The sequence below is a fragment of the Sciurus vulgaris genome (assembly GCF_902686455.1).
Source record: "Sciurus vulgaris genome assembly, chromosome: 5".
NCBI classification, from domain to species: Eukaryota; Metazoa; Chordata; class Mammalia; order Rodentia; family Sciuridae; genus Sciurus; species Sciurus vulgaris.
The window spans coordinates 95,493,008-95,502,581 of record NC_136465.1 but is presented as its reverse complement, the minus strand read 5'-3'; positions in this window follow the sequence as shown (position 1 = coordinate 95,502,581).

The window sequence follows — 9,574 nt, the reverse complement described above, 5'->3', positions numbered from 1 at the left end:
TCAGAGGACACCCTATAGACCCAGATTTTAAAATTTTTTGATAGTTCATACTGTACAGTCCCCATGGTTTTCTATTTTTTCAATAAACAAATATTCTTATTATCTATGTCTTCCTCCTCTTTCATCATAACATCTGAGCCCAGAATGTATATATGTTACCTAGACAGCCGAAATTCATTCTGGAATGTTTTAGATAGTATTATAATTCTTAAAAGAAGGTATTCTTTTTCTCTCCTCTCCTCCCTTCTTATTCCATTTTATATAATTTATTTTCCTCCAAGAGATGTGCACAAGTGATCCTGAATAAATGGAAACCTCTGTACACACACTCAAAACAACACCTATTCACAGATGCCCTGGGAGCTAAGCCAGAGGCGGGGAACCTCCCACAGCTTGATTTCACTTAGGCTCAGGGAAATGTAGAAAAGACAAACAAGAGGTTGAACAGACATGTAAGAAACTGAACTGGTAACTCATTTAAAGGTGGGAGGGGGAACAGGGACAGGATGTTCTGTCCAGAAAGCAGATGAATTAGTGGGAACTCTGTGATGTCACAGAGAGGCAAAGGTATCAAACTTCCATGTCACACCCCACCTCCCCAAGCCTAGGCTTACTGTGCCCATTGTGTTTTCTTCAATTTCCTTCAAATGGAAGTGAAGTTAATTATTATTTATAATAGACATTCAGTTTTCCTGCTCTTACATTCATTTATGACTAACCCTTCTGATAATGTACAGCATCTTTCTGTTTTTCAGAATATAAGAAAAACACTATAGGCTACCTCATTTTCTCCAAATGGGTTAATCTGAGAGCCAGATGCTACCCTGTCTGCTGCTAAACCCCTGGGGTCCCTCTCTGTCAACCTTGGGCATTTCTACCACTCACTTCCACCTCCACCTTTATTTACAGTCACATAGAGAAATAAAAGTCTTTGTATTTTAAGCATTTTACTACTAGTTTTTAAAAGAAAGGTCATAAAATGCCAACTCTGCTCTTTGGTCTGTGGGTTCTTGTTCCCTGGGGATTCTACATCCTCTGCATTCCTCTCCTCAAACTTCTTCAACAACAACAATTACTACTTCTTCTTCTTCTTCTTCCTTCTTTCATCTCCTCCTTCCCCTCCTCCTCCTCCTTGTTCTCCTTCTTCTTCTTCCTCTTCCTCTTCCTCCTTTTCCTCCTCCTTCTCCCCCACCACTCCTCCTCCTCCTCCTCCTCCTCCTCTTTTGTAGAAAACTCTTTCCACCAAGGGCCTGCCCAGTTTAGATTGAAGCCAAAGGGAGAACAACAATTGTTGTTTTCCAACAATTTCTATCTATTTCATCTGAATATGCAGATTAGATGACAATCATTTCACCAGACCTCAATCCCCAAGAATTCCTTCTGGGCGCTTCCTCTCTGACGATGGAAAAGGATTAACCATGACCACCATAGAGAAGGAGGGGTTCACTGATCAGACACCAAACTGGCAGGTACAGGCAATACCTAGAACAAATAGATCCACCTTGGACTCATGGAGGCTACAGACCAGTGCAGAGGACAGTCATAATCAAAAGCATGATTGGTAAATGCACATGATTCTCATACTCCATGGAATGGAGTGGTGGAAACAAGTCTGCCTGAAACTTTACAAAAAAATAAAAACATTTTCCCCAGAGAAGTCGTACCATTGCAACACAATGGATGGACTTGATTTGGAATGAGAATAAACCATGTTCCGAGCATCCCACATATATAATCTCTAAACATTCCAAAAACTGTGAGGAAGACAAAATACCCAACAAGAATAACTTAGAAGAGGGGAGGTATATTTGGTTCATGGTTATCTGTATATCATAGATGAAACAAGTTAAAAATGGATTTGCTGCTGGTAGAAGATACAGGATGCAGGACCTGGAGCTTCATAGGCACTCAACTGGTAGAAACATTGTGGGATTTTTTTCAAAAGTTTTGAAAAATCCAGAAAATATTATAAAAGGAAAGTAGACCATTTCAAAAGATTGCCTGTATTTGGTTTTGCATGAACCACCATCACACTTGGACAGAAGTATGCTGAACTTGTAGGTAAAAATAAGAAAGGTCAACTATGGATGGTGTAGAGAAAAAGGGGTGGGAGGGGTTGGGATGGAAAAACAGTAGAACGAAACAGTATTACCCTATTATATGTATGATTACATGAATGGTGTGAATCTACCTTGTGTACAACCATAGAAATGAAAAGTTGTACCCCATTTGTGTACAATGAATCAAAATGTGTCTGTAAAAATAAAAATATTTTAATACAAAAATAAAAATTTAAAAAAGGCCATCTGCTTTGTATACTTGAAAACAATTCAAACGATTGGTTTTAATTCTCACTTAAGTAATAAGGAGGCAACCAGTTACCTCATGCAATAGCCTGACCAAAGACCTTGGGGAATTCAACAAATGCTAAAATGAGGTTCACACGTGCAGTGCCTAGGAGAAAGGGTGGCTTTCAAGACTGAATGAAACAATCAATACCTAGGCAATTTTTAAAGACTTCAGCAGGGTTAGTTGTGATACAAAGGTGATAATTATTTATAACCTATTACCTGGGGAAATTAGTGTCAAATGACTAATTCAAATGTCATGTACAGAAGACCAAATCAACCCAGGTACGTTTATCTCACATGAAACCCAGAGGTTTGTCCTTTAGTTTAACATCTGGTCCAATGATTTCTCATTGATAAAATGGTGCTCACTATGAGTATTGTACAAATGGTCTCACTTCCATATAAATTGAAAATGAGATTCTATCCTGTCCAGCTGGGTAAAGTTTTCACCTTGGTATCCTTACAACAAAAGTTTCAGAGGGCTAGAGTGTTATTTTTTTAATATTAGGTATTTCTAAAAGCTTCTGTTAATGCAAAAATATTCAGAGATGGAAGGAGTACATTAGGAGAACTGTGACCTAATCAGTCCATCTAGTTTGACAGGACTCGCTGGGTGGCAACTGCAAGCAGTGGGGTATAGCTAGAAGAGATAGGTCACTGGGGACATGCCCTGGAAAGGTTGTTCTTTCTGCAGCCCTTCCCTCTATCTCTGATTCCTGACCCTGTCAATCAGTTGAATAACTTTCTCACTGGGCCCTTACCCCATGATGTGCAGCTGACCTTGGGCCCAGAGCCATAGAATCAGTCATCTAGAGACTGAGACCTCTGAAACCATGAGCCAAATCTACTTTCCCTCCTCTAAGTTGTTCTTGTTGGGTATTTTGGTCATGGAGATGCAAAAGATGATTGAAACTAAAATTAGTACCAATAAATGGGGTTGTTGCTGTGACTAACTTGACCATATAGTTCAGAAGACTTTGGAAATGGTTTGCAGGAGCAATTTTGAGAAGGCTAGAGATGCAAACTGGAAAAGTTTTAGAACATGTAAGCAGAACTTAATGGGCAATATTGGTGGGAGTTCAGAAGGCCAGAATTCCAACAGGAATGGGGTCTGTTGCTCATGAGATTTCAAAGGGAAATTAGGACTCAATTGGTAATTGGATTAGAGGATACTCAATGGTATTCTGGCAAAGAACTTGTCTTTTTTTCCCCTGAGAACTGTATGAAGCTGAATTTAAAAGTAATGGACTAATGAATCTTGTAGAATAAATATCAAGACAGCATAGCATTTGGTTGGTGGGATGGATACTGTGGGTAGCATTTAACCAGGTTTACTGGGAGAATCAGGAACAGAAAGCAAAGCTAGAGTTTAAAAACTGGCACTTGGCATGTAAAACTGGGGCCAAGGCAGTGTGCTTGTTGAAGAGATTACAGTGCTTAATGAGATGCTAAGTACTGTGCATGGAGACAGCAGGACAGATGCCTATAGGGCATGAATTTGTAAGACTGCACTCACTACAGGCTCCAGAGTATAGAAGACAAAATTTCTTTGAGATTGTGGGAGTGACCAGCTAATACAGGGGGCTTAGGAAGTGTTTCACCATGCTCAAGCCATGCAACAACTCAGAGGCCTCTGCAGGCCTGATCCTAGGGAGCAGGAGCTGGCAGCAGACCTTAGTGTCAGTCATGTGATGCTGGTTCTACTGGAATGCAAGATGCTTGAGTTAAGGGGTCATGAAGGCTTCCATTAAGATTTCAAAGGAAGGCCTGGGAGGCCAGGCAAAGTGTAGCAGGGTTGGAGTCCCTGCAGGCTACTCTTAGGGGGCTGATTCATGAAGTTGTAAATGTGAAGCTGAAGCTGGGATGAAACCCCCCACAAATTAAGAGATGCCAATAATGTGGATGGTCTGCCAAGAAAACCTGAGGGCTGCAGAGACTCAGGTTAAAGAGGGCTCATATGCAGTAAAACCAGCAAGGACAAGGAGGCACTGCTGCCCAAGCCCTTTGGAAATAACATGTTGTATCCAAGTATGCTGCATGCTGTTTGTGAAATTAAGGGACTTGTTTCCCCAATGGGGTTTCAGTCTTGCTTTGGCCCCAACCCTTCCACCTGTGTCCTATTCCTCCCTTTTCAAATGGTAATATTGGACTGTATGTTGGATATATGTAATCTGTTTTGGACTTTTACAAGGGCTGACATTCAAGAATTTTACTTGAATCTCAGATGAGACGTTGGATGTGGCCTGAGCTTTGGGGCAGTGCCAGGGGCATTAAGACTATGGGATTCTTGGAGATGAACTGAATGTATTCTGTACTGTAAGGACATTAGCTATTTGCGGACAGAGGTAGATGTTAGGGTATAGATATGAGAAGCTCCCAGAAGCTCTTGTTAATGCAAAACTATTCGAAGGTGGAAAACAGTACATTATGAGAGCTGAAATGCAATAAATCCATCCTAGTTTGAATGGAATCACTGGGTAGTATCTGTAGGCAGGTGGGATGTAGCTGGAGGAGGTGTGTCACTGTAGGCATGCCCTGGAAGTGTTGTTCATCCTGTGGTCCCTTCCTCCCTTACCCTGCCCTCTCTCTCTCTTTTGTGGCAGATAGGGAGTATTGGTGATTGAACCCAGGGACACTTTACCACTGAGTCACATCCCAGTACTTTTTATTTTTTGAGACAGGGTCTTGCTTAGTTGCTCACAGCCTAAGTTGCTGAAGCTGGCTTTGAACTTGCAATCCTCCTGTCTCAGCCTCCTCAGTTGCTGGGATTACAGGTATGCACCACCATGCCTGGCTTTCTCAGCTTCTTGACCCCACCATTACCTGAGCAGTTTTCCTTCTCTGGAAACTTCCCTGATGTGCTAGCTTGCCTTGGGTCCAGAGCAAGGGAACCGTTCTCTGTGAACTGAGACCTCTGAAATTCATTTTGAGCCAACAATAAACTTTCCATTCTCTAAGTTGTTCTTGTCATGTGAACACATGGTCACAATGACACAAAAATCTACTAAAACAAAGGGGATGGACCCTTTGTCTTTCAATTCCCTTTTTCTCCTTCTATACTACGGCTACAATTCGGTTCCTCTGTTGCCACAGTAGCCAACAGTCTCAGAACACAAATTTGTGACAGTTGGTCTTTTAGCCACAGGGACTCAAGATCCGAAGGACTTCTCAAATTCCCTTTTTATGCATCAGGATTTGGCAGCGTCTCTTCCCTGTGGGCAGCCATCAGAGCTACATGTGACAGTCTGCAGTGTGTGTGTGTATGTGTGTGTGTGTGCACATGTGTGTGTGCTCTTCCCCACTTTCTTGCCAGAGCATCAGATGCTGTGGTAAAGATGCCATCAATGATGGGGGGATGGGCATTAATGTAGCTATGCTCTTTCTAGAAAATTATTTAGTAACAATTATCATAAGACATTAATATATTTGTGATCTTTGGTCCAATTATCCAACTTATAAGACTAGGATGAGAGAGGCAGAGATTTGTGGATAAGAGATTTACTGTCATTAATAAACAACTGTTAATGGTCTTAATAATCTAAGGGGCATTGATCACCTAACCTAATGGTTACCAATAGGTGATTACCTAAGTGACACTAATAAGAAAGTAGATAAAAATTATAGACTAGCCATATGTGTGTTTCCAGCAGGCTGTGCCACAGAATTTTAATTTTGTTCCTTTCTGTTGATGTGACATCCACAAATACATGAATGTGTGTACAATATACAATCATGCATGTATGTATATATGGATAAAAAGAAAAGATTATAAGAAAATCCACTGAACTCTTTAAATGATGGTTACTATTATCTCTGGATGGTGTGGGATCATAGGGGCAGTAATTTTCATCTTCATACTTTAGAGAATTTTTCAAATTATATTCAGCAATCTTTTATGATAAGGGTTCTTTCAACTATTATAAGACAAAGCATGAGAGGTATCAGGTGGAAATGATCAGTACAGAGGGTTCTTATATAACAAAATGTGTTTTAAAATTTTTTATTTATTTTAAAAAGCAGCTTTATTGAGGCATAATTCACACACATGAAGTTCACCATTCTCTAGTGGACAATTCAGTGGTTTTTAGAATATTTAGAGTTGTACTTGTACTTACTGAAGATTGCACCCAGGGATGTTCTACCACTGAGATACATCCCCAAGTCTTTTTTTTTAATTTTTATTTTTATTTTATTTAAAGAGCTTTATAGTTATGCATAGTAGTTGGGTTCATCTCTCCTAAAACTCATACATGCATGGAATTCAATTTCAGTTCAGAGTCCCCATTTTCCCTACCCCTTTTATGCCAAGTTCTTCCTCTATTTCCTTTTGCTCATCTATTTATTTATATTTAATGGGTTCTTTTTACTTATGCATAAAAGTAAAATTCCCTGTGGCATATTTATATATGCACATAATATGACTTTTCAAAGAATTCATTCTGCATTGTCTCCCCTAACTCATTCCTCTATTCTGCCTCTTGATCTTCTTCTTCTCCATTACTGTTCTCCCCTTTATGTTTTCCTATCCTTCCCTCCTCCTTCCCTTTATTTTACTAGCTTCTGCATATGAGAGAAAACATTCAACCTTTGAATTTGTGAGTTTGGCTAATTTCACTTAGCATAATATTCTTCATTTCCAATCATTTACAGGCAAATTCCATAAATTTCATTCTTTTTTATGGCTAATCACCTAACCTAATGTATATGAATATACAACTCCATTGTATATATATGCCACAATTTAATTCATTAATCTATTGACTGGAACCTGGGTTGATCCCACAATTTAGCTATTGTGAATTGTGCTGCTATAAACATTGAGGTGGCTGTATCACTATAGTATACTTATATTTTATCTTTCAGGAAAATATCAAGGAGTGGGTCATATGGTGGTTCCATCCCTAGTTTTTTGAGGAATCTCCATACTGCTTTCCAGAGTAGTTGTACTAATCTACCAGCACCACTTATAAAGTACAAATGTAACTTTCCCCCCACAATGACACCAGCATTTATTATTGTTCATATTCTTGTTCATTGCCATTCTAACTGGAGTGAGATGCAATCTTAGTACAGCTTGGATTTGCATTTCCTCCATTGCTAGAGATTTGGGACTTTTTTTATGTATTTGTTGGTCAATTGTGTTTCTTCTTTTGAGAAGCTTCTCTTCAGTTTTTGCCCATTTGTTGATTGGGTTGTTATTATTATTATTATTGGTTTTAAAGTTTTTGAGTTATTTACATATTCCAGATATTAATTCCCTATCAGAGGAATAGCTGGCCAAGATTTTCTCCCATTGGCTCTCTCTTCATGCTCTTAATGTTTTCTTTTGCTGTACAGAAGCTTTTTAGTTGGATTTTAGGGTCTGAATTGAGAAATCAGAAATGAGCATTATTGGTTTGCCTCTAAATGTGACCTCATGTTTTTCTCTTGCAGCTTTTAAAATTCTTTCCTTATTTTGTGTTAGGCATTTTAGTTATGATGTCTTGGAGAGCATCACATTTGAATAGTTCTATTTTGGGTCCTGTAGCCTCCTGTATGTGGATTTCTATCTTATATCTGACATGGAAAAAGTATTCTATAACTGTCTCATTTAAAATGTTCTTTATACCTTTATCTTGCATCTGTTTGTTTCTATCCCAATGAGTGTAAGGTTTAATGTTGTCCCATGGTTTTTCTGACCATGTTCCATAATTCTCCCCCTTTATTATATTCTTTTATTTGTTCTAGTTATACATGACAGTAGAATGCATTTTGACACATTATACATAGTGGAGTATAACTTTCCCCTTTATTATATTCTGTGTACACAAGATTACATATTCTATCTTCAAGGCCTGTAAAATAAGTTTTTAAAGAGAAGAACTGCCTCTTGTGTCTGTGACTAAAAGTACAAACATTGTATGTGTTTCTGAGTAGGATAGTTATGAACAGAAAAATGAATAGATACCTTTGCTACAGTACATGATTCTTCCCAATATCATCTATTAATGACTTTCTTTTTCCTGAGTTGAGGGAGACCTACATTTGAGCTCTTGGACTCTTTAGCAAACACATCCTCCCAGTAACTGCTCTGACATGGAGGACTGCATTTCTGAATCCAAATTCAACCTAAGCCTCTCTGTAGGCTATTTCCACTATGAAGACACCTAACTGTGGAAGATACTACCTCCTGTGAAGACTCAACTTCCAAGGGTTCTTCCTGCCACTTCCTCCCTCCTGTTCAAGGAACATGGGGGGATTGAAAATGTAAGGAATTCCATGGGGAGACAAGAGCCAATTCAGGACAATCCAGAAAAGCTTTACAAACTTACCGTCACCCTGGTCTTGGATGCCAACATGTGCTCTGACCATGAAGACTCACTAGCTAATTAGGACCTAAATGGAAAACACATGAGGATGGAAAAGCCTGTCTGAGGATAAGATCACATTCTGGACAACCAGGAGAAGTTTTGCAAATTAACCATAACATTGGTCATGGATACTGATATAGGCTCTGATCTTGAAGACCCACTAGCTGACGGAGATTAAACTTCAAGGATTCCTTGTATAGAATAACCTGAATACCCAGATTCCTAAACTTTTTGATAGTACCTATTGCACAATTCCCTTGGCTTTATGCTTTCTCAATAAACAAAACAAATATTCTTGTTATGCACATCCTTCTCTTCTATCATAGCATCTGCGCCCAGGTTGAAATTATATATGTTGTCTAGAAGACTTAAATTCATTCTCAGAATGTTTAGATAGTATTATGCTTCCTAAACAGAAGGTATTCTTTTTCTCTGTCCCACTCCACCCCTTCTTACTATATTCCTCCTCCCATTTTCTTTTGTTATTTCATGTATTTTAACATCCTTTATCATTAACTCATTTCCCCACTACCAGAAGGCAACAGGACACTTGTCGGACTCCCACATGGCTGGATGGTTTTGTGGAATTTCTGGGTTTTGAGCAAGTGGCAGCAGGCAGGGAGGTAAGGGTAAGTTCATTCCAACTGATAGTCTTTTGGACACTTAGAAAGCAGTCCTGATGATCCTGGGGAACCAGACTTGTTATATTATATTGTTTTAACAGTTTCTGGCATGTTGGTTGGTTCTAGCAAGTTGGCTGGCATAAATGAGACACTTAGGAGGAAGAGGAGGGCTGAGAATGCTACTTAACTACCCTAAACTAGCTTTCCTCATCCATAAGATGAGGGAGATGGTACTACAGACTTCACAGCG